The sequence below is a fragment of the Anomaloglossus baeobatrachus genome, chromosome 7, assembly GCF_048569485.1.
Source record: "Anomaloglossus baeobatrachus isolate aAnoBae1 chromosome 7, aAnoBae1.hap1, whole genome shotgun sequence".
NCBI lineage: Eukaryota > Metazoa > Chordata > Amphibia > Anura > Aromobatidae > Anomaloglossus > Anomaloglossus baeobatrachus.
This window is the reverse complement of record NC_134359.1, coordinates 45206145-45233300: the sequence shown is the minus strand read 5'-3', so window position 1 is coordinate 45233300 and position 27156 is coordinate 45206145. Positions and strand designations below refer to the sequence as shown.

The 27156-nt window shown below is 44.7% G+C and overlaps 1 protein-coding gene across 2 annotated transcripts in view; it reads right to left on the bottom strand.

Moving 5' to 3' along the window:
* SLC4A10 (solute carrier family 4 member 10) overlaps positions 1-27156 on the bottom strand; it is a 312704-nt gene that overhangs the window by 207466 nt on the left and 78082 nt on the right. The window lies entirely within an intron of this gene.

Below are 27156 nucleotides of genomic sequence, written 5' to 3'. Positions count from 1 at the left end.
TTCTGTTGCTTATCCATGTTATGTAAATATAAGCTTATAACAAGGTGGAAGGCAATATCAATAACATAAAATATCAAGAAGTATTAGCTGCCTCTTACAGTCCCAATCATAAAAGGGGTCAAATTCTGCAGCAGGATGGTGCTCCATCTCATACATCCATCTCTACAACAAGGTTTCTCCTGCCAAAGAAGATCAAGGTGCTCAAGGACAGGCCAGCCCAGTCACCAGACATGAACATCATTGAGCATGTTTGGGGTAGGGTGAAAGAGGAAGCTTGGAAGACAAAACCAAAGAATCTAGATGAACTTTGGGAGGCATGTAAGACTGCATTCTTTGCTATTCCTGATGACTTCATCAATAAATTCTATTAATCATTATTGAACCGCATGGATGCAGTCCTTCAAGCTCATGGAAGTCACACAAAATATTAAAAATGGCTCTAATAGCACCACAATTTCATTCACCAATGTTATGCAACATATCTTTGTATTAGAAGTTACCGTAATTATTTGTTTGAATTTAACATTACTTTCTGTGGGCGACAAAAATTTTGTCTTGCCAAAATCTGACCATTCTGTGATCATTAAATGATTAATATTTCAGCTTTGAAGCAACTTTATTTTCATAACCTAAACCAAATTTGGGAGGGTTTCAGCTTTCAAAAGAGTAATTTATAAAACCAATGGATGAATTTTCAAGTCAGGCTATAAGCTTTTATTTACATAACATGGATAAGTGACAGAACTTCTATCAGGGAGTGTGGATGGCAGATCCTCCTGACAGATTCCCTTAAAAAAAAACTTCAAAGGACTGATACACAAAGTATAAGAGAGAAGTGAAGAACTTTTCCTGAAACAATAAAAGTGTTTTATTTGATGAAACCAGCAAAACTTTGCAAGAAACTTTCCTCCTTTATACTTTAGCTCTCAATTTACTTTACAGTGTTTTGGGTTTTTTTTATTGCAGTGCTTATGTTACTTACAGCATATTAGTGGAAAAAAATTCATTAATATTTCTTAGTAAATGTATAAAATTTTTAGTCCTTTGTCTTCAATGAGTCATGAGAGCACTATAAAGTTAACAAGCAAAATGTGAGAAGTAATTTACATTGAAAAGTTGGGAACAAAAAGATAATTAAAACATGTAAAAACTGGAGTAACGAGTCCGGAGGCAAATATAAAAAAAGAATGTCTGAATGTAACGGCTGTAAAGAGATCATTTTAGTGATTATATTAACTTTACGCTGTTGCGTTGTAATGAACGGAATCGTGCCTCATTATTAGATATGTGTTAACTCATTTGTGGATAATCAACAGGCAAAAGATGGAAAGGTCATTTACTAAGTGTGCAAACTGTACGGCGTCTGTGATGAGATGGGTTTAATGGAGAAAAATATTAAAACTGAACTTTAACTTTAAGAACATATGCCTTATTAATGGAGATGTCTCACAGCAGACATTGATGACATACTAAAAGGCTATGATGGCAATGACCAATCGGTAGTGGTTAGGGTCGGGATGAGCAAAACCGGGTTTGGCCGGACTTTAGCTGAAAGTTCGGTTCAGAACCTGAACTCCACCCTGAACCCTGAACCCTATATAAGTCAATGGAGAACCAAACATCTGTGCTGTAAAATAGCTGTAAAATGGTCGTAGTAAGGGCTAAGGGGCTGCAAAATGGAGGCAATTGCTATGAAAATAAATATGGACAGGGAATATATAAAAAACAAAATATGGCCTCCCGCCTATTTTTGTTAACCAGTGCAGGTAAAACAGACAACTATGGGTTGCAAACCTCAGCTGTCAGCTTTACCTTGTCTGGTTATCAAAAATAGAGGAGATCTCATGCGTTTTTTTCAAATTATTTAAATAAATAATGCAAACAAAAAAAAACCAATGTGAGCTTAACCCTTATTTTGATAACCAGAGAAGTTAAAACGGGCAGCTGAGGGCTGGTATTATCAGGCTGGGAAGGCCCATAGTTATTTGGCCCTTCCCAGCCTAAAAATAGAAGCCTGCAGCCACCCCTAAAGTAGTGCATTCCTTAGATGCACCAATTCTGGTGCTTTGCCCAGATATTTCCGACTGCACTGGTGCGGTGGCAATCGGAGTAATACTTTTGGGGTTGATGTCAGGTGTGAATTGACAGCTGGTATCAAGCCCAGGGGTTAGTAATGGGGAGGCATCTATCAAACATTTCCATTACTAACTTGGCAAGTGTTGAATTAAAAAAAAACAAACAAAAAAACAGAAACACACACACACACACGTAAAAAAAGGTTTATTTGAATAAAGACCCCCCTCACATATTCTTGTTCACAATACTATAGTGTGAGGGGATGCTGAAGGCTATACTGCAGTGTGGGGGATGCTGAGGGCCATATTATAGTATGAGGGATACTGAGGGCCATATTATAGTATGAGGGATACTGTGGGCCATATTATAGTATGAGGGATACTGTGGGCCATATTATAGTATGAGGGATACTGTGGGCCATATTATAGTATGAGGGATACTGTGGGCCATATTACAGTATGAGGGATACTGTGGGCCATATTATAGTATGAGGGATACTGTGGGCCATATTATAGTATGAGGGATACTGTGGGCCATATTATAGTATGAGGGATACTGTGGACCATATTATAGTATGAGGGATACTGTGGGCCATATTATAGTATGAGCAATATTGTGGGCCATATTACAGTGTAGGGGGATACTGTGGGCCATATTACAGTATGAGGGATACTGTGGGCCATATTATAGTATGAGGAATACTGTGGGCCAAATTATAGTATGAGGGATACTGTGGGCCATATTATAGTATAAGGGATACTGTGGGCCATATTATAGTATGAGGGACACTGTGGGCCATATTATAGTATGAGGGATACTGTGGGCCATATTATAGTATGAGGGATACTGTGGGCCATATTATAGTATGAGGGATACTGTGGGCCATATTATAGTATGAGGGACACTGTGGGCCATATTATAGTATGAGGGATACTGTGGGCCATATTATAGTATGAGGGATACTGTGGGCCATATTACAGTATGAGGGATACTGTGGGCCATATTACAGTGTAGGACGATAGTGTGTTTTCTAGATCTCTTGCATAGGGCATTGATATTTTCTAGGAGGGTAATTTTACCTTCTAGAGAGTACAAAGGTATTTTACGCTGTATGTTGCACAGGGGTGGACATTATGTGGGGGTACTAAGAGGATCTCTATATAATATGTTTCTCTTTTTGTATTGAATTACTGAAATAAATTTAACTTTTTGATGATATTCTAATTTATTGAGATGCACTTGTATATGTTAAAATTGTTAACGATGTGAGGTAGGGATAACAACACTGAACCAAAATGAATTAAAGTCATGGAAATCAGGAGTATTAAGTACATAATATAATGACACTAATTAAAAAACAATTTGTTTAATGAACATCCCACAAGTTGCGCTTGGTTCCAAGATTCCGTACACATTGCTAATAGCAGGTGCTCCTGAAAAACAATGATAATTGGAGACCGGCTTTACTTTTAAGGGCACAATTGTTGTTAATACCATCTGGTTTAATTTAATTTGGAATTAGAAAAGTTCTTTCCGCAGATCGTACAAGCTGCTGATCACGGATCAAGATCGCACAACATTACACCATATTGTATACCCAGCGTGAATGTCTGCACCTAAGAATGAGCATTCCTATGGACAGGTCAGTCTATGTAGTAGTTGTTGTCTCTATGGTTCTATGACGCCAAATGCCAATTTTTCAAAAACACATACCGTGGTTCGTGAACCTTATTCAATGGACTGTTCATCAGTGGTTTGGATCTCGGTCCATTTGCTGGTTCTTATCATCACTGATGAAAAAAGCTGCAAAGCTTCTTCTATCCAATACAAAGTTAAAGGAGGTTTCCCACAAACAAAGTTGAGATTAATCAATAGATCTTGGAATAATAATAATTTCCACAATTGGATGTGTTTAAAAATAATGTTCCTGTGCTGAGATAATCTTATATATGTGTCCCTGCTGTGTACTGTGTAATGGCTGTGTCTGACTGTACAGGGACATGGTCTGATCATATCACATCTCCTGGGCAGAGGAGGACACAAAAGAGTATACAGACATTACAGCACAGGATCACAAAAAAATATTTCTTTGAAGTAAAACATTTTTTAAAAACCAGGCAGAAAAATGTTTTACCTCACAGAAAGAATCAGCTGTGATCCCATGGTATAATGTCTGTATACTCTTTTGTGTCTTCCCTTGCTCAGGAGCTGTGGTATGATCAGACCATGTCCCTGTACGGTAGGACATTACACAGTACACAGCAGGGACACATATATAAGATTATCTCAGCACAGGAACATTATTTGTAAACACATCCAATTGTGGAAATCTAATATATAAAGCTGAATGTGTGTGTGTGTGTGTGTGTGTGTGTGTGTGTGTGTGTGTGTGTGTGTGTGTGTGTGTGTGTGTATGTATGTCCGGGATTGGCATCTGCACCGTCGCAGCTACAGCCACAAAATTTTGCACACTCAAACTTCTGGACCCAGAGAGCGTCATAGGCTATGTTTTGAGGGGAAATTTTAACCCCGCGCTTTACAGTTATTCACCAAAAAACCTGCCTCCTTTAAAGAGAATGGAGCTGGGAGCCACAGTGCAGCCAGAACTTCAGAAGAATGCGCAGCCACGCCCTTAAATGGAATGTTGGCGTGTCACAATGCAGCCAGGGAAAGAGACAGACACAGACAGGGTAAGAAACAGATATAGACAGGGTAAGAGACAGACACAAAGAGACAGACAAAGAGACAGACTGACAGGGAAAGAGACAGACAGGGAAAGAGAGGGAAAGAGAGAGACAGGTTAAGAGACAGACACAGACAAAGAGACAGAGACAGACACAGGAATATAGACAGACAGGGAAAGAGAGGGAAAGAGACAGACAGGGTAAGAGACAGACAAAGACAGGTAAAGACACAGACAAAGAGACAGACACAGGGAAAGAGACAGAGGGAAAGAGAGACAAGGAAAGAGAGGGAAAGAGAAAGAAAGAGACAGACAAAGAGACAGACACAGGGAAAGAGACAGAGGGAAATAGGGAAAGAGACAGACAAGGAAAGAGAGGGAAAGAGACAGACAGGGAAAGATACAGACAGGGAAAGTGACATAGATAGACAGATAGGGAAAGAGATAGACAGACAGGGAAAGAGATTGAGACAGACAAAGAAAGAGACAGAGACAGTCAGAGACAGACAGGGAAAGAGACAGACAGACAAAGAGAGAGAGAGACAGAGAGATATATACAGAGGGGGAGACAGACATTATAATTACATTTCTATTTATTTGTTTTGTGGTTTTTGTGTGCAGAATACATTTTTGTTAATACATTCTATTTTGTTAACAGCAGTTATTATCCCGGGCGAAGCCGGGTAGTACAGCTAGTTATTAATAATCCAAGATCTATTAACTAAAATTAACTTAATTCATGAAAAAAAACACCGTGATTTGAAAATAAAGATGGACATGTGAACAGTGCCATAGATTATAATGGGCAGATTTTCTATCTGTGAAAAATATGGAACACGTATGTGACGCAGTCGTCTGAATGAGGCCTTAAGGCAAAAAAAATTAATAAGTTGCCAGGAAAGAAAAATAAAACTAAAATACTTATAGTTCCCGGATTTTTTTTTTCTTTTTAAATTTTGGTAACACCATTTATGAAACAGGCATTGTGGACTTGGGTTTTCGACCTCTGTGGATGTTTGTTTTTTTAGTTTAGTTTAGTTTAGTTTTGCTCTGTTTGGGTTTGATATTCTCTTAGTTTCTCCGCACATTGAACTTTGATGTGGTCTATGGTTATAAATCAGCTACAAAAAAAGAGAGATTTAAGGCCGCTTTACACGCAACTACATCGCTAACGAGATATCGTTGCGGTCACGGAATTCGTGATGCACATCCGGCCTCGTTAGCGACGTCGTTGCGTGTGACACTTATGAGCAACCGCTAATGATCAGAAATACTCACCAAATCGTTGATTGTTGATGCGTCGTTCATTTTTCAAATATCATTGATGCTGCAGGACGCAGGTTGTTCGTCGTTCCTGAGGCAGCACACATCGCTACGTGTGACACCCCAGGAACGACGAACAACAGCGTACCTGCGTCCTCCGGCAATGAGGTGGGCGTGTCTTTCATGTGGCTGCTCTCCGCCCCTCCGCTTCTATTGGTGGCCCAATGATTGACGTCACTGTGACGCCGCACAAACCGCCCCCCTTAAAAAAGAGGTTGTTCGCTGCCCACAGCGACATCGCTAGGAAGGTAAATATGTGTGACGGTCCTAGCAATATTGTTCGCCACGGGCAGCGATTTGCCTGTGACGCACGCACGACGGGGGCGGGGGCGATCGCTAGCGATGTTGCAGCGTGTAAAGCGGCCTTAAGAGTTAAAACATTTTCAATTGGACCATCAGAATGAGCTCACTGATGGATTCAGAGTTAACTCATTATTCAGCCCGCATTATAGTGCAACACAAAAACACTACAGAAAGCAAATGATGCAAAATTTTTAAAGAAACCCGATTGCAAAAATATTTTTAGACTAACTTACATACATTTAAGTAAGAAAAAATTAAATCGCCCCCAAAGGGGAAGAACACTAAAAAGGCAAACCCATGTACATGTGTGTTATGGCACGCTACAGTCAGTCAATGGGATCCAGACTAGTTACAGTATTAGTTATTAGCAGGGAATGTTCAGCAAATTTGATATATGATAATTGTTAAAAAATACATAATTGCCTACTGGGATATTCCAGATATAAGGCGAATCCTCCCTGACTGCTTTCCTCTAGTAAATCTCTTGCTCTGGGACAGCAGCCAATTCTCATGACTGCTTCATGCTACTGAACAACCCTAACACAAGATTGTTGGATTCTGGGTTTCCTGACCTGCTGCTTGCTCTCCTCCCTCCATTGCTGCAACATGACTATTAAGTTCTAGTTTGGCACCTAAAGGGGTAGTTCAAAGTCAAAGTAAATTTCCTTCCAAATCCCTATCTATTTAGGACCATAATCTAAGCTGTTTGCAATTCTAATTTCTTCCCATTTCCTGTCTGATGACGCTTCATTTCAGAATCCCAGTGCATGCTGGGATACTCAAACAAAGAGTCATCAGAGCAGGGGACAGAGACTGCGGTCATTGTTACAGCATCTGCCCCGCCCTGAAATGAAATGTCATCAGTTTCAGGGGCTGGTCTGGTCCCTGTTCTGTCCCTCCCTGTACTATCACTCTGTGATATGCACAGTCACAGCTTTTGTTCTGTTGTCAACTCAGATCAGTAAAATGATGCTGGTAACAGAGCAATGTCAATACCCGGCATGCAAGAGACTAGCACCATCACCAAAGGACGTCACTGGTTTCCTGATGCCGGGTATTAACACTGCTCTGTTACCGCCAGAATTTGACTGATCTATCTGAGCCAACAACAGAGCGGACACTGTTACTGGGCAGATCTCACAGTGCATAGCGCAGGGAGGGACAGAACAGGAGCAAAGCAGGGACCAGACAACTGATGATGCTTCGTTTCAGGGAGAAGCCGAGGGTGTAACAGTGACTGCAACCTTTGTCCCCTGCTCTGATGATGCTTTGTTTCAGGAAAGCCAGAGGCTGTGGTCACTGTCACAGCCTCTGCCTTCTGAAAATGCCTAATTTCAGCATCCCAGCATACACTGGGATTCTCAGATGAAGCGTCATCAGAGAGGAAATAGAAAAAAAATAGAATAGCAGATAGTGTAATTAGCGAATAGTAGGGAAGTTTTAATACAATTATATTAGAAAATAGCTTAAATTATGGCCCTAAATAGATAGGGATATACAGTAGATGGAAACTTAGTTTGACTTCAGTTGACCACTTTAATGATGGGAATAAAAATGTCATGTTTCCATTTCTGACTAACATTTTTATTTATGTATCAGTGTGGCTTTACGAAAAGTGTAGTTGGAGGTCCTGGAGGGACCTGTGGAAGTGTGATTTGTGAACACGAAACGGCTGTTGTCCATGTGCTTTCTGCAACTCCCATAAGCATGTTTTTAAGACTAACCCAATAAAGAATTTATGTTTTTAAGGACGGTGATTGCCACTGCTGTTGTGACGCCCTGGACTAGCCAGGTAGTCACATACATAACACCATACACACCCCCCATCCTGGACAGTTACAACAGTCAGACAAAAACCATTGTTGCCTCCCTCCAGGGTCTGATGTCCACACCAGGTGGGGCGGAGCCAGGCGGTTGGCCCCACCCACCGAGTTCACAAGCCTGGAGGCGGGAAAAGTGACAGTGTAGTTCTGAAGGTGGAAGTGAGAGGAGTAAACACTTGAGGTGTCTGTGTCGGAGCCCAGGCACTGACAGCAAGGTTGGCAGACGGTGGTGGCCGTCTGCAGGAGTTGGTGGAACTCCGCAGAGCCGTAAGGACCGGGGTCAGGCGTCGGCCCGCCGGTACCGGACCGGGGAATGGAGCGAAGCTAAGCACACAGGCAGGGCCATCGGACCCCGACCAGGCTTGGAGCCGCCGTCAGTAGTCAAATCCGAATGTGACAGGAACCCAAGGGGTTTCCTAACAACCAAGTCCCGATTGAAGGCAACCGTCCACCCAGAGAGGATATACAGCCACCGCCATAGGCTAGAGATCCAAGAGCCAGCGCCTGCGAGCAAAACGGGCTCCTAGGCACCTATACGCCGGGGAGCGGACTACCGGTGGGCAACCACAGGAGTCAAGAACATCTTCACAGGTGCAGGGAAAGACAGCCACCATCAGCCGTCCGGGGAGAGCACAACAACAACACTGCAGCCGGCTGCGGGACCCGTCCATCCGGCCATTTTGGTTTACCAGAGACTTTGTCAGTGATTGTCTTGAGTGAGTACACCAGTGCCATCCGGCACCGCGCCGCGCTGTCCCTGCAACCTGCACCCCAGTCATCCATTCTCCCCGTTACACCACCAGGCCATGGGATCACCAACCTCACTACCCACAGAGGGGACAACATCCTAGCTGCACCCTACCATTTCTCCCGGGAACCCCGTTACCAGCAGCGGTGGTGCCATCATCACCACGTCCCATGGGTGGCGTCACGAACAATCTCCCTAAACATACCACCCCCTTTTCACTCACGGGTGAGGAGCGCTGCTCGAGTCCCCGGGTCCGGGCCACCGCTCGAGCCACCGAGCAGCAACAGTAGAAGCCCCGGACCCGAGCGTGGCGAGAGCGTCCCCTCCGCCCGCGACACTGTTCTACTGTTGCATTTGAGTAACTTCTGGGTCGGTTGGTATCCGACTAATGAGACCCTGATTGATGGCCAAAATGGGTTACTTACTACTTAAGCGGGCTTTACACGCAACGACATCGCTAACAAGATGTCGTTGGGGTCATGGAATTCGTGACGCACATCCGGCCTCGTTAGTGTGTGAAACGCACGAACGACCGTTAACGATCAAAAATACTCACCATATCGTTGATCGTTGTCCAGGTACGATGTTGTTCGTCGTTCCTGCGGCAGCACACATCGCTATGTGTGACACTGCAGGAACGAGGAACATCCCCGTACTTGCGGCCGGCTGCAATGAGGAAGGAAGGAGATGGGCGGGATTTTCGGCTCATCTCCGCCCCTCCGCTTCTATTGGGCGGCCGCTTTGTGACGCCGCTGTGACGCCGAATGAACCGGCCCCTTAGGAAGTAGGCGGTTCACCGGCAACAGCGACGTCGCTAGGCAGGTAAGTACGTGTGACGGGTGATTGAACGTGACGCACAACCGACGGGGGCGGGTGCTTTCACCAGCAACATCGCTAGCGTGTGTAAAGCTCGCTTTAGTCTTCCAGGATAGGTGATCAGTTTTGGATCGGCAGGCGTCTGACCTAAGACCCTGACGATTACCAGAATGGGACACTTTTGACACCCATCTGAATGTAGCACTTTTTGCATGCTCAGCCTAGTCCACTCCATTCATTCACTATGGGACTGCTAGAGAAAGCCACATACAACTTTCAGCCTGGTTCTGCAACCCTATAAACTGCTCCATTTCCAAGGGGACAAAAGTGCCCCTGTCGCGGGCGGAGGAGGGGACGCCGCGCTCTACCTCTGCTCGGGTCCGGCTGGCACTGCGGCTGCTGCGGCCTGCCGCTGCCGCTGCTCAGTGGCTCGAGCGATGGGCCGGATCCCGGGGACTCGAGCGGCGCTCCTCGCCCGTGAGTGAAAGGGGGTTTTTGGGTGTGGGGATGGTTTATTGTCCGAAACGCCACCCACGGTGGTGGTGATTTGTTGACACCACCGCTGCTCTGTATGGGGATCCTGGGAAGGATGGTATGGAGCAGCCAGTTGTTATGTTGCCCCTCCGTGGGTAGGGGTTGGTGATCCCGGGGCCCAGTGATGAAGTGGGGGATGCAGGGCTTGGTGGGCGCAGGGACGCGGGGGCAGCGCTGTGCCTTGCGGCACTGTGGTACTCACTCAGCCTGAGACGATGACACAGTTCTCGGTAAAACACACGGCTGGAAAGACGGTTCCCACGGACGGCTGCACTTGCTTTCCCCAGTAGGTGATGGTGACGGTCCCTCTGTCCTGCACCTATGATGATAATGGTTGCGATGGGTTCCCACCGGTAACCCACTCCCCGGCTTGGATATGAGCCGGAGGAGCCCTTCTTTGCCCGCAGGCACTGGCCCTGAGAAACTCGTGCCCTGGCGGTGGCGGTGTCTCTCCGTTACGGTTGGACTGTTGCCTTCAATCGGGACTTGGTTGTTAGAAGACAGACGTCCCCTTCACTGACGGATTTGGCAAATTATGGCGACTCCTAGCCTTGCCGGGATCCGAAAGGCCCCTGCCCTGGTGCTGACTGTTCTTCGTATACTGCTCCAGACCGCTGGGTCACCACCCGTCCGTGGTCCTTCCAGCAACCTCCGAGCAGTCCCCCTGCAGACTATCACCGCCGTCTGCTGACCTTGCTGTCACAGTCCGGGGCACACACCCGGACCAACTTCAGGCGTTACTACTCTCACTTTTCACTTGACTTCAGCTTCTCTCTTTAGCTCCACTACTACTTCCTTCTACTTCACTCCCCTGGCTTGAACTGCCTGGTTCTCCCGCCTCCAGGGCTGTGAACTCCTCGGTGGGTGGAGCCAACCGCCTGGCCCACCCCCTGGTGTGAACATCAGCCCTTGGAGGAAGGCAACAAGGATTTTGGTAGCCTAGGTGTTCCTAACTGGGGTGTAGGGTGTGGTGGTGTTGTGACCTGTGACCCCTGGCTTGCCCAGGGCGTCACACCCCATTTTGGTGATCAAGAGGGTCTCAGAGATTAGACCCCCACTGATCTAGATGAATGCTTCTTCCAGCAAAGAGAAGTTGCTGTGCATCTTATATACAAGATGTAATTTTGCTTTGCACTTGTTCTACATCTCTTTTCTTGGCACTGAATGTCATTTTTCATTTTCTTCTTAGCAGTCCTATCTATCGTCTTTTCTTCCGACCATCACTGTTGCTCTCAATCTGACATAAAATCTACGCTTTGTTTGCAGAATTTATATAATCATTGGTCTTTCAGAAATAACACTTTGCTCACAGCTTGTCGGTGGCATTTGAGATGTGCTCTTGGCACGGTATCCTCGGACTAAGGTCATCGATCTGATTTAGAACATCGGACTGAATCTATGTCCGGGAAAACAAGGTATTTTTAAGGTTCTTTCAATTACTCATCATTTAGATTAAGGCTATGTGCGCACAGTGCGTTTTTCGCGGCGTTTTTGCACGTTTTTCGGGTGCGTTTTTGGCCTCAAAACTGCAGGACTTTGCTTCCCCAGCAAAGTCTATGAGTTTTCATTTTTGCTGTCCGCACACATCTGTTTTTTTTCAGCTGCGTTTTTGTGGAGCCACAAAAACGCAGCATGTCAATAAGGCTAGGTTCACACACTGCGTTTTTTTGACGCTGCGTTTTTGTGCGTTTTTTGCGGCAAAAAACGCACAAAAACGCACCCGCGGCAAAAAAAACCGCGCGCGTTTTGCCGCAATTTGGTGCGTTTTTTGCTGCATTTTGCTGCGTTTTTGCTCACTGCGTCTTTATGCGTTTTTTACCAGTGAACAAAAAAAAAAAAGGTCTGATGTCATTTCCTTCTTCAATATGTTCTTCATTCTCCACTAATGTATGCAGGAGAGCAGACAGCTGCAGAACTACAAGTCTCAGCATACTCCATCCAATAGTGCATGCAGGAGAGCAGACAGCAGCTGCAGAACTACAAGGCTCAGCATGCTCCATCCAGGACTGTATGCTGGAGGGAGAGTCAGGGGGAGCAGACCTACAAGGCTTAGCATCCTCCATCCAATAGTGTATGCAGGAGAGCAGACAGCAGCTGCAGAACTGCAAGGCTCAGCATCCTCCATCCAATAGTGTATGCAGGAGAGCAGACAGCAGCTGTCGAACTACAAGGCTCAGCATCCTCCTTCCAGGACTGTATTTCTTTGCCCCCCCCCCCAAAAAAAAAAATGACATGGGCTTCGCCATATTTTTGTATGCTAGCCGGGTACAGCAGGCAGGTACGGGCTGCCCCCAACCCCCAGCTGCCTATTTGTACCCGGCTGGGAACCAAAAATATAGAGAAGCCCTTTTTTTTTAATTATTTCATGAATTTCATGAAATAATTAAAAAAAAAATGACGTGAGCTTCGCCTAATTTTTGTGTCCAGCCGGGTACAACTAGGCAGCTGGGGATTGGAATCCACAGTGCAGGGTGCCCATGCTTTCTGGGCACCCTCACTGTGAATTGCAGTCCCGCAGCCACCCCAGAAAATGGCGCTTTCATAGAAGCGCCATCTTCTGGCGCTGTATCCAACTCTTCCAGCTGCCCTGATGCTGGGTGGCTCGCTGGGTAATAATTGGGGTTAGGGCTAGCTGTATAGCTGGCCCTAAGCCCGAAATTCATGGTGTCATGCCAATATTAGACATGGCCACCATGAATTTCTAGTAAAGATAAAAAAAAACACAACACACAGAAAAATATTTTTATTAGAAATAAAACACAACACAATTAGTGACTCCATCTTTATTGAAATAAAGCACCTCCCTCCGCAGTAATCCTGGGTCAGGGTCCCACGCCGTCATGCATCAGCTGATTGTATAATCGGCTTTTATACAATCAGCTGATGTGTGATGGGATTCAGGCACTTGATCCTGACACATCATCTGATAGCTTTGCCTTCCAGCAAACCGATCAGATGATATTGGATCCGGATTGGGCGGCGCGGGACCCTGACCCAGTATTACTGCGGAGGGGGGGTTCTTTATTTCAATAAAGATGGAGTCACTAATTGTGTTGTGTTTTATTTCTAATAAAAATATTTTTCTGTGTGTTGTGTTTTTTTTTATCTTTACTAGAAATTCATGGTGGCCATGTCTAATATTGGCGTGACACCATGAATTTCGGGCTTAGGGCCAGCTATACAGCTATCCCTAACCCCATTATTACCCAGCGAGCCACCCGGCATCAGGGCAGCTGGAAGAGTTGGATACAGCGCCAGAAGATGGCGCTTCTATGAAAGCGCCATTTTCTGGGGTGGCTGCGGGACTGCAATTCACAGCGGGGGTGCCCAGAAAGCATTGGCACCCTGCACTGTGGATTCCAATCCCCAGCTGCCTAGTTGTACCCGGCTGGACTCAAAAATTGGGCGAAGCTCACGTCATTTTTTTTTAAAATTATTTCATGAAATTCATGAAATAATTTAAAAAAAAAAGGGCTTCCCTATATTTTTGGTTGCCAGCCGGGTACAAATAGGCAGCTGGGGGTTGGGGGCAGCCCGTACCTGCCTGCTGTACCCGGCTAGCATACAAAAATATGGCGAAGCCCACGTCATTTTTTTTGTTTGGGGGGGCAAAGAAATCCTGCATACAGTCCTGGAAGGAGGATGCTGAGCCTTGTAGTTCGACAGCTGCTGTCTGCTCTCCTGCATACACTATTGGATGGAGGATGCTGAGCCTTGTAGGTCTGCTCCCCCTGACTCTCCCTCAAGCATACAGTCCTGGATGGAGCATGCTGAGCCTTGTAGTTCTGCAGCTGCTGTCTGCTCTCCTGCATACACTATTGGATGGAGTATGCTGAGCCTTGTAGTTCTGCAGCTGTCTTCTCTTCTGCATACACTAGTGGAGAATGAAGAACACATTGAAGAAGGAAATGACATCAGACCTTTTTTTTTTTGTTCACTGATAAAAATTGCATAAGGACGCAGTGAGCAAAAACGCAGCAAAACGCAGCAAAAAAACGCACCAAATCGCGGCAAAACGTGTGCGTTTTTACCGCGTTTTTTCGACGCAGGTGCGTTTTTGTGCGTTTTTAGCGGCCAAAAATGCACAAAAACGCAGCGTCAAAAAGACGCAGTGTGCGAACCTAGCCTAACAGAAACCTAAAGGAAAGTCCTTTTCCTATATTAGCCCATTTAACATCACATCTGCTGTCCGATACAAAAAAGATCACAACAATTCAGAACACATTTCCTTAAGAAAATGCCTCTTTCCTTTGCAGTTTATATGTAGCGCCCCTGAACCCATCAGGGCACTACAAGGTACTGCATCCAACCAAAGATGCAGGGCCTACCCCCAGGGACCTGGAAGACCAGTGCCGGTAACAGCAAAACACATTGTAATCCCAGTTTTCCCCCATCCACACAGACTGGTGACAGACTTTACATGGACCCAATGGATGGCCACCCAGGGGTGGAGCCGATCCAGTCCACTAGACAATGACCAGGTGGGAGGGGACAAACATTTGGAAGTGAGAGGAGAAGGACGCAACTACTCTGACACGGGAGTGTAACGGGGACCTGAGGGCCCAGGCGTGTGGTTGCCCGAGGAGTACGGCGAAGAACCATAGCACCAACAGGCCACAGGGCCCTAGGTCAGGCGAACTCTTCAGGCTACTTGACAAACACCTGCACAGTGAGGGGACCATCCAGGACCTTACTGACCTTAGAAGTCCGGGGGTACCAGCAGTAATGGGAGAACCAGGGACCGGAACGGAACACCGACCCTACAGGGTTCACACTGCCCGCCGTGTGGACCAGAGACTGAGAGACAAACAGGAGGGGACCCCCAGACGCTCCAAGCCACAGGGTCCCTCCAACTTGAGAAAGGTGCAGGGGAGAGAAGCCACCAGGTCACCAACCGGCACTGAGACTAAGGGAACCAGACGTGAATACCAGCCTTCCTCTGGGTACCAGTGACCATCTACCGTGAGTAAAGAGAACCAGTTAAACAGCAACACTCGTGTGGCCTACCTTATTCCCGCGAGTAACGCCATCACCTATCCCCTGGGGCCCGGGCCCTTTTTGTGGAGGGTCCAACACCCAAGCAGCCATCACATCAGCCCCAGTGGAATGACTGTGCAGCGGCGGTTCCATCACCATAACCGCAACCCGCAAGTGGCGTCACAACATAAACTTTATTGAACATTCCTTTGTATATAATCCCCTTTTAAAAGCGACCCCCAGGGTCATGGACCCTGGCAATGGCCACCCAGTGACACATTACAGAAGTACACTGCCCGGGACCGAGTACCCCATAGCCCTGGGCGGCACATATACTTTCAAACTATAGGGGGCAGTATGGTGGCTCAGAGGTTAGTACTGTTATTTTAGCACTAGGGTGTTGGGGTTTGGAGCCAACCAAGGACGGCATTTGCTCAATAACACTTGTCTGCATGGGTTTCCCTTGCTTCAAGGACATACAAATGAAAAAATATAGACAGGTGTATTGGTAGTAGAGTGATGAATACTGCAAAAAATGTTACTGCTATAGAAGATATGCAAAAAAAAGGAAATATTAGAACCAAAAGTGTTGTCATGACTTGAATGGGGACCAGTTGTCACGCTCGGACAAGCGGGTGTCTGGTGCATGGCGCAACACAAAGGTTACAACAGTGTGGTGGTTGGTACGGGGCAGGCCTCAGGTGTAGCCGTGGCAGCTCAGGGAACTAAAGGACTCAGCACACCCTGCAGTTAACCCCTCACCTCCCTGTCACCAAACCACTAACAGGACAAACCCCGGAACAGATCTCCTGCGGCATCCACACAATAAGAAAATAGAGTCCAGAATCAGTTTCAACAGTAAACCAGCAGTCCAAATTTATTTGCATACATTCCAGTCTCCAGTATGTCTTTGCTCCGTCACTCACGGCACCGGCTTTCCTCCCATGGGGGTTCTTTCTGTACCAGATATACATTCACTTTTAGTGGCAGTCTGTCTTCCTGGCACCTGGGCTCCGATAGTCACCACTAGGCCTCTCAGTCCTCTGCTGTACGTCATTCTGGCATGCACCGGATCATGTAATCTCCTAGGTCCTTCTTCCTACCCACAGGGATGCTTGCACTTAGAAGGGGCCTTATAGCATTATCCTCCTCGGTACCACTGCCCTAGTCAGGATCAGGCATACCCTACAGCTCGAGGGCGCACCTGACCTCAATATCGCAGATGACTTATTTGACTGTACGCTTCAGGAATCCAGATGCCTGCCCCAACCGTAGACTATACTCCGCTCCTGGGGGACGCAGTTGGAACAATCCATTTCCGGATCCCGTGTATCCCGGTTGCAGATTTGACCCATTGGGTCCGCATTATCGTTGTGGAACGGTTACAGCTACTCCATCCTGGGGACTCTCCTCCTGTCTAAACCCTACCCTTCCTAAGTATACCCCTATCCTGTTTTTACTCCTCCCTGCCTACCCAGGTGCCAGAAGAAGTGAACTGCAGCCCTGCCACCTGGTGGCAAAACCACACAGAACCAGACAATGAAAGTGACAGTGGTGTGCCGGGTACAAATGCAAGGGTGGGCCTAACCCTAATCCCCCTTACAACAGGGGATGGAAAAGGGTAGAGGAGACGGGTGTCCACCTGACACTAACCTGAGTCTGCACCCTGAGCTCCCTAACATTCTTAAGTGGGTCTTTCCCCCCATCGCCGTCACATGCCTAGTCCCTAGCTGTTCCTCCACTCACTCTGACTAGTGCAAAAACTGGTGAGTGCACTAAACATCACCACTATTGTAATCAAACACAAGGGAAGGAAGACAGACAGGAGGACATAGACAAAAGGATATTCACCAACTGTTGCAGACATACACCAGGGCTGCAGGAGACAAGAGATCAGAAATGTCACTGCTGCAGCCTAACACCAGGGCTGCAAGTGACATGGCTCCAAGAGCTTCAAAAGGCTTCCTCCTTCAATGGTGGTCAGTTCAGAATGATTTCTCTTTCTATAAAAAGCAACAAGTGATGGGCCATGTGACTATTTAAAGGCAATGGGAGTGTTCCCAAATCGGTTGCACCTGAGATGAACTAACTAGAAACTACCAGCAAGGAAAGAGTCCCTAACCCAAACTGCACTAAAAGAAAGAAAATACATTTCATATCCAGAGTCTCACAAGGCAATGAGAGACTCAGATCCCAAACCTATCACATCTCCCCAGGACAGGAGACATTAGTGACATCAGTTTTGCTTTTTGGGAACTTTCTCAAGAGAAAAAATGGCATAATTACATTTTTGGAGTGGTTAAAAAGCTGAATACACAGCAAGTGGAAGCAGTAGGATCTTTTTTTTGTATTTTTTTTAAGGGGGGGGGGGGAGACCAGTTGCATATGAATTTGATATTGGATCCTTCCGGTTTAGTATATTCTCCTGCACGGCATTCTTGAGAAAGATGCGAGTACCAACAATGGCACACAGATCTGTCAGACATTTATGGTGAAACCTATGGATATCTATGTCATAAATGTCTGAGAGGAGACTACCTATATAATTTCATACATCATGCAGTCATGTCTACACAATGACACTAACTAATGTCATCACTTGACATCATAGGGAGCAATAGGGACTTTTTAATTAAACTATGTAAGATTGAATAGTTAGAGATTTAGGTTTATAAATGAATGTTAGTTACGGACCTGGACCACCCCTATAACTTTCATTTCTACTGAACGAGTATGAACTGTCATGTAAAACATGATGCAATGCAGATTGTATTAACCTAGCATCAGTCTCCGAGGCTATAGAGAAATGCAATGAGCTATTGTCACATCACGTTTATAACGTTTGCAGGCAGAGAGAGTTGTTTCGGGTTTTTGCCCAAGCCTATTACATTGCTACAGTAATCCAAAATGATGCTCCGTACAGATTTTTGGAAGCTAATGAAATATCTCTGGGCACAGAGTATAAAACTGACGTACAAGGGGTTGCTGATAAGTCTTTGGCTTTACCCAGAAAGAAACGAGATGATGATAAAACTTTACATTTATTCCACATACTCTCCACTGATGACAACACACTTCTTACAATCTGTATTCCATGTTCTGTAAGCCTAGCAAAAAAAAGTATTTCCGTTGTGGCTCAAACCAGGCATCCGTAGCAGCCATGGCATCAGAAATGGTGTGAAATTTGGTACCTTGAGGTGTTTCTTCAGATTTGGAAACAGATGATAGTTGGAGCTAGATCTGGTGAATAAGGTGGGTGGTCACCAGCTGGAATCCCACTTCTGCCAGTTTTGCCGTGGTCGCTTGTGCAGTGTGAGTTGAGGCGTTGTCTTGCAGGAACAAGATTCCTTTGGACAGCTTGCCGCACCTTTTGGCCTTCAGAGCTGCCTTCAATAGGTCAAAAAGTTCAGTGTAATACATTGCATTGATGGTGGAACCCTTTTAAAGGTAGTCCACTAGCAGCACGCCCTCCTTATCCCAAAACACAGATGCCGTCATCGCTGATTTTTGCACCCTGAACTTCTTTGGATTAGGAGAACCATTGTACCTCCACTCTTTTGACTGCTCCTTGTTTTCAGGGTCATACAAATAAATCCAGGTCTCATCCATAGTGACTAGTCCATCCAGGAAGTTCTTATTAGTCCGGAAACACTGACAAATGGACCGGGAAGTTTTCACTCGCATGCGTCTCTGATCTGTTGTCAAACATTTGAGCACCCACTTTTCAGATCGCTTCCTCATGTCCAAATGTTCATGGATAATAACACAAACACGTTCATGGGAAATCCCCATGATGTCTGCTATTGCTTTAGCTGAAATTCATCGATTCTCCAGTATGAGGAAAAAAGATAAATATCAGCTCACCACATGGACGTCTCCTCACAGTAGCCAATGTATGTAGAAACAATGCACGGATCCTGTGGCCGGTATCCACGTAGAAGCACAGGAAAAAAGGAGTTTGAATCCAGCAATGATAAAATTAACTTCTTGCTTTATTCCATTACGTTAAAAATACAATAGTGAAAAAGATTAAGGCATCTCCAGATTAAAACGTGGCCAAATGACGCGTTTCGAACAACTATATGTTCTTGATCACATTGAACATTATGTTGAAGGAGAGACATTGGATTGGAGTGAGACGTTGGATATGCACCAACTATTGCAGCCAAACACCAGGACTGCAAGTGGAATGGCTCCTAGAGCTTCAACAGGATTCCTCCTGCATCGGTGGACAGTTCAGAATGAATGCAATTCTATAACGGCATCAGGTGACGGAGCATGTGACTATTTAAAGGGAAGGGTAATGGTTACAAACCGGCTGTACCTGAAATAGAAGTGACAAAAATCTACCAGCAAAGAAAGGTTCCTTAACCCTTGCTGAACCAAAAAGAAGCAAATATCTTTAAAACCCAGAGTCTCACAAGGCAATGTGAGATTTGGAGCACAAACCTGTCACAGGTCTCCCAAGGACAGGATACCCTTGCAAAAGGTTTCTTTATAACAAACTGGAATGGTCATTTTGCTGGAACCACAAGTGATCAGCTGTAATTTATGCAGGAAAGTGTTCCTTTTTCCTGCAGCGCCCCCTCAGGGGACATGAAGCATTACACAGTGCTTATTCAATTGAATGAGCTGTCTCTGTAATGCAATGTGGGAAAGGTCCTCTAAAGCTTAAGACGCTTTTTACAATTGTTCTCTTCTCCAGCTAAAAGATGAGAATCCTCAACATAAGAGCCCCTTCTTATAAAACAGCATTTCATAATAGGGTATATGAAAATGCACCCATTTTCATATACCCTATTATGAAATGCTGTTTTTTAAGAAGGGGTTCTTATGTTCAGGATGTCCTATTCTGTGAAATCCCTTTCATTTTGTTGCAACATGATGACAGCAATGAAATACTAGGGGATGGGGGAAACTGTACTTTCTCCTAATGCCTATTCAGTATTCCAAATTTGGCACCAGTACTGCTAATTAGGGATGATCGAATACCTCAAATATTCAGCTTCGCGAATATCCGACTAATAGGTCACCGCTATGCGAATATTCAATGCGCAATGTAAGTCTTGGGAAGCCCGAATAGTTCCGAATAGTTGTTATTCGGGTTTCCCATAGACTCACATTGCGCATCGAAAATATTCGCGAATAGTCGAATAGCGGCGACATATTCAGCAAATATTCGCGAAGCCGAATATTTGAGGTATTCAATCATCCCTACTGCTAATCTCTATTGCATCTGGTCTCATTTTTTGCTTATTAAAATTAAAAAAATCCTCCTCATACTTAATAGGACCATGAGCTTGAACTTATACTGACCAATAGGGATATTAGGAGAGAAGGGTGGGGAAATAATACCAATGAATCATGCTAGCAACACTAAGTTTGTAAATTTACACACATTATGTAAATATGAATATATAATGTAGTCATGTATTCCCTTGAGTGAGACCCGCCACCTTTCTCCAGGGCCCCCTTTATGCAGTAGCCTACTTTGCCCATAGCTAAATGCAGCCCAGGTGCTTTGCTACGTGGTTATGTTAAAGGGAACCTGTCACCAGTTTTTTTCCTTATGAGCTGTGGCCACCACCAGTGAGCTCTTATATACAAAATTCCGCTCCGTAGAACGTAAAAAAACACCTTTATTATACTCACCTAGGGGGCGGTCCGGTCCAATGGGGGTCGCTGCTCTTGGTTCAGCACCTGCTCCATCTCGTGCAGTCACCTTCCTCCTTCCCAGCCCCGTATGCATGACGCATCCTACATCATTCACAGAGCGGACGCCTTTGCGCTCCGGCGCATGCGCACTTTCATCTGCTCGGCTGAGGACAGATCAAAGCATTGTAGTGCGCATGCGCGGGCGGTCTTTGACCTTTCTCACTCCTGCACACTACAGTACTTTGCTTTGCCCTCAGCCAGATAGATCAAAGTGCGCATGCGCCGGAGTGTAATGGAGGCCTCTCTGTGAATGACGTAGATGCGTCATGCAAACGGGGCTGGGCAGAAGGACAACTACTGAGAGGAGACGCCGGACCGCCCCCTAGGTGAGTATTATATAGTTGTTGTTTTTTAATATTACACAGAGCGGCCGGGGCTCTTATATACAGTATTCTAGAGTGTTGTATATAAAAGCTCAATGGTGGTGGCCGCAGCTCATAAGGGAAAAACCTGATAACAGGTTACCTTTAAATTAATGTTTCCAGTACTAATGTTTTGATACAAGAAATGTCCTTTTTATGTTTTACTAGATGCTTAAAAATCAGCGAAACCCAAAGTAGTCACGACACGACCATTTCATCCCGCAGCCTAGATAATCTGCGGACGTTATGTGTATTAGCGCTTACATTACAGAATTAGGGGGATGAGGTACGGTTACTTCAGTCGAGTTTTGTATAGAGCATCATAGTAGAAATATAAGCTGAGAAGATTTTGCAATAATAGAGAATCTAGGACATGCTGACAGATGGTCGTGGTTACCAAGCTATGTTTTTCCTTCCAATGATGCAGAGAAGCATCGTCGGTCTCAATGGACCGTTTACACTTAAACATATAATGTAATTAATAATGATTATATTGCAATAGGTCAACACATAAGAACAACAGTGTTTAAAGGGGAATTATACTTTCAAGTAACTTCTCAGATACGGTGTCATATGAGGAATAAAACGGTTTCTGACCATTATATGACTTGGATTCTGCATTTTCACTAGTTTTCCCATCTGCATGCGCTCTCTCTTTATTTGCAATTGACTCTGAGCTGATGAGAGGAGATTAAATTACATTAAATGTATTCCCTTTCCTTTGGCGATGGTTAACATCAGTATTCCTTGCCAGCAAGCAACTCATCACCTTCTCAGGTGTTTCCAATTTGGACCACTCCCAGTCCCTATATATACCCTCTGCTTTCAGCAGAGGGCGCCTATTAGTCTCCGATCTGATTTGGATGCTTGGCCTGGAGGTGGAAGGAGCTGGTGGAGCCCTCTCTGCAAGTTGCTGTGCTGGCTGCAGTCTTGGTGTTCACTTCAAACAGTCTGTGGTGTGGAAGGTTCCTGGTTGTCTGTTTCCTTCCACCCTTTTATGTTATTTTCCCCTGTGTGTGTATACTCGCTCCTTTGTGTTTGATTGCCATATGTATGAGTTTTGTTTTGTTCAGTTGTGGGGTTTGTCACTATGGTCTTGGCTCACCCTTTGGGTGGAGGACGGGGATGGGAGTTACATCAGGGTTTTGAACAAGAGTTAGGGTCATGCTGGGGGCTCGGACATGGTTACCATCAAGAGTACCTCTGAGCTAAGAGACAGAGCAGGGCCCCCAGTCTGAGGGTCAGCCTAGGTGTCCTGGTCCTGTCATCCGGTCCCCGTGACAGCAGAACTATAAATGCAGCTCTGCAGTCTAATACAGTATAAAATCAGGAAAGCAATGTTTGTACAAAATTACTTTACTTTTTATATAGATAACGACTATATGCAAATTGCAGAATTAAGTCCAAAGGTGAAAACTGCATGAATTGTAATTATTATATATAACAATAGTTTGCCACATACATGTATGATAAAAAAAAGCAATAGAAACCCATACATTTCAATAGGAGCTGTACTATCGCTTCTACAAGTCCTGTGCAGATCAGTGTCTTTGGCCATGAGTTTCCCCACTATTCTTATGGATGAAAATCCTACACTAGACTTAAATGGCTTATACCCTTATGTTCTTTGTATGTTTTCTATTCTTATGGATGTGTGATAAAAGGTAATAAATGAAATCAACTCAAACACAACAGATAAGAAAACCATCAAATGACTAAAAGTATCTGTCATGAATACAATTTGTCCAGGACGTTAAAAGTAATTTTAATCACACAAAAATTAGTCGTTTATTACCCAGCCGTATGCTCCTGACATTTCCATCTAATTGTATATGTCATTTTGGAGTAGGACCATTTGTATAGGGTTTGACAAGATCATTGTTTCTGTCTCTATACTGCAAGTATGTGTCAGAGATAATGTACCACACATGCAATTTACTCTAATGGCCCAGAACATTTATGCAAAAAGATACAGAAGAAAATGACTCAAAATGTTCAGTAAACACAACGGAATATATCGAAAAACGGCAGGATGAAATATATTCATCTCAAACAAATCTCATCCCATTGGTGCTTAGTTTATGTCCCTGCCCTCCTGTATGCAGTTATGAAATATTACTAAACAAGGGATATCTTTTCCATACCACTCCCTGCACAGCCCTAAGCAATATTATGGAGGCAGGTTTTGCACTATACGTTTCCAGCCATCATCCATACATACAGTTGAAACCAAATGTTTCCATACACTATCTAAAAAGACACATCTGCAGGTTTTTCTCACTATCTGACACGAAATTAGAAGAAACATTTCCCATTTTAAGTCAATTAAGAATCAGGTTTAATACTTTGTGGAATAACCCTTGTTTGCAATTACAGCTAATAATCGTCTTTTATAAGACCTGATCAGGCCGGCACAGGTCTCTGGAGTTATCTTGGTCCACTCCTCCATGCAGATCTTCTCCAAGTTATCTAGGTTCTTTGGGTGTCTCATGTGGACTTTAATCTTGAGCTCCTTCCACAAGTTTTCAATTGGGTTAAGGTCAGGAGACTGACTAGGCCACTGCAACACCTTGACTTTTTCCCTCTTGAACCAGGCCTTGGTTTTCTTGGCTGTGTGCTTTGGGTCGTTGTCTTGTTGGAAGATGAAATGACGACCCATCTTAAGATCCTTGATGGAGGATCGGAGGTTCTTGGCCAAAATCTCCAGGTAGGCCGTGCTATCCATCTTCCCATGGATGCGGACCAGATGGCAAGGTCCCTTGGCTGAGAAACAGCCCCACAGCATGATGCTGCCACCACCATGCTTGACTGTAGGGATGGTATTCTTGGGGTCGTATGCAGTGCCATCCAGTCTCCGAACGTCACGTGTGTGGTTGGCACCAAAGATCTCGATCTTGGTCTCATCAGACCAGAGAACCTTGAACCAGTCTGTCTCAGAGTCCTCCAAGTGATCATGAGCAAACTGTAGACGAGCCTTGACATGATGCTTTGAAAGTAAAGGTACCTTACGGGCTCGTCTGGAACGGAGACCATTGCGGTGGAGTACGTTACTTATGGTATTGACTGAAACCAATGTCCCAACTGCCATGAGATCTTCCCGGAGCTCCTTCCTTGTTGTCCTTGGGTTAGCCTTGACTCTTCGGACAAGCCTGGCCTCAGCACGGGTGGAAACTTTCAAAGGCTGTCCAGGCCGTGGAAGGCTAACAGTAGTTCCATAAGCCTTCCACTTCCGGATGATGCTCCCAACAGTGGAGACAGGTAGGCCCAACTCCTTGGAAAGGGTTTTGTACCCCTTGCCAGCCTTGTGACCCTCCACGATCTTGTCTCTGATGGCCTTGGAATGCTCCTTTGTCTTTCCCATGTTGACCAAGTATGAGTGCTGTTCACAAGTTTGGGGAGGGTCTTAATTAGTCAGGAAAGTCTGGAAAAAGAGATAATTAATCCAAACATGTGAAGCTCATTGTTCTTTGTGCCTGAAATACTTCTTAATACTTTAGGGGAACCAAACAGAATTCTGGTGGATTGAGGGGTTGAATAAACTTTTCACAATTTAAAAAAAAAAAGAAATAACATTCTTTTTTGCTGCAGTGCATTTCACACTTCCAGGCTGATCTACAGTCCAAATGTCACAATGCCAAGTTAATTCCGAATGTGTAAACCTGCTAAATCTGCAGGGGGTTGAATACTACTTGTAGGCACTGTAGTGTAAGAGCAATGGGACCAAATACTAATGAAATGGATGGAAACTTTTGACTTTTCAGAAAGTAATAAAAATGGCTTAAAACATTCTCTCTCTTTGTCTCTTGGCCTGTCTCTCTGTTTGTCTCTCTCTGTCTCTTTATCCATCTCTCTATCTGTCTGTCTCTTTCTGTCTCTCTCTCTCATTATTCTGGCATTATTCTGGCATTTGGCAAATATAAATAAATTTGGTTCCTAATTGACCTAAAACGGGAAAAGTTTAATCTGATTTCATGTTAGATAGTGAGGAAAAACCTGCAGATGTGTCTTTATAGAGAGTGGAGGGAAACTTCTGGTTTCAACTGTATAAGTGTTTAACCCCTTCACGACCTTGGACGGATCTATCCGTCATAGATCGTGTCCCGTTAAGCCCCGCCCCCTGCCGCGGGCAGGCGGCGTGGATCGGCACACATATCAGCTGTTTTCAACAGCTGACATGTGTGCCTGCTAGCCGCGGGTGGAATCGCTTCCACCCGCGGCCATTAACCCCTTAAATCTTGCTGCCAAAGTCTGGCAGCAAGATTTAAATGCGCGCGGCCATGTTTGTTACTTACCGCCACCCCCACCGGAAGTCACGTGTGTTATCACGTGACTATCGGTGGTTGCCATCGTAGCACAGGGTCATGTGATGACGCCTGCTGCTATGATCTTTCACTTTCATTTTCCCTCGGCCGAGAGCAGAGGGAAAACCAAAGTGAGTGAATCTGCTGATTACAGCGGTATTGCTGTGATCAGCAGATAGCGATCAGCGATCGGATTGCTGATTGCTATAGCCCCCTAGGGGGACTAGTAAAATAAAAAAAAAAGTAAAAAAAAAAGTTTTAAAAAATAAAAAAAAAAACAAAAAACCTAAAAGTTCAAATCACCCCCCTTTCCCCCCATTGAAAATTAAAGGGTTAAAAAATAAATAAATATACACATATTTGGTATCGCCACGTTCAGAAATGCCCGATCTATCAAAATATAAAATCAATTATTCTGATTGGTAAACGGCGTAGTGGCAAAAAAATTCCAAACGCCAAAATTACGTTTTTTGGTCGCCGCAAGTTTTGCGCAAAATGCAATAACAGGCGATCAAAACGTAGCATCTGCGCAAAAATGGTACCATTATAAACGTCAGCTCGAGACGCAAAAAATAAGCCATCACTGAGCCATAGATCCCAAAAAATAAGAACTCTACGTGTTTCGGAAAATGGCGCAAAACGTGCGCCACTTTTATTGGACAAACTTGTGAATTTTTTTTAACCCCTTAGATACAAGTAAACCTATACATGTTTGGTGTCTACAAACTCGCACCGACCTGAGGCATCACACCCAGACATCAGTTTTACCATATAGTGAACACCGTGAATAAAATATCCCAAAAACTATTGTACGATCCCACTTTTTTTGCAATTTTTCCGCACTTGGAATTTTTTTGCCGTTTTCCAGTACACTATATGGTAAAACTTATGATTTCATTTAAAAGTACAACTCGTCCCGCAAAAAACAAGCCCTCATATGGCAAGATTGACGGAATAATAAAAAAGTTACGGCTCTTGGAAGAAAAGGAGCAAAAAACAAAAACGCAAAAACGGAAAGTGCCCGGGGGCTGAAGGGGTTAAAGGGAACCTGACAGCATCTTCTACACCCCCAAACCATGTATATGTCTGTACAGGCCTTTAAAAGATAAACAAGTTAATCCCTTTATGAATCCAAAGTGATGCTCCATTAGCATGAAATAATATTTTGTGGTTCTGTATAAATATGTCTCTAAGTGTATTGGGGAGGGACGATGCACTTACAGCTCCTCAGCCTTACACTATATTCCCTGCTGTAAGTGCATTGCCATGTCTCAGTGCACTTCCAAACAAATTCATACAGAAAATCAAAGCACGATTTTTTTTCTGCTGGAGTATCGCTTTGGGTTCTTTAAGAGATCCTCCTGCTTTTGTTTCAAAGGGCTACACAGTCATACAAATGATTTGATGGGGGGATAGACTATTCTGGCAGGTTTCTTTTAAAGGGGGTGTCCACTATTAGGTTAACACCTTCTCAATCTGTGTTTATGCCCCATTA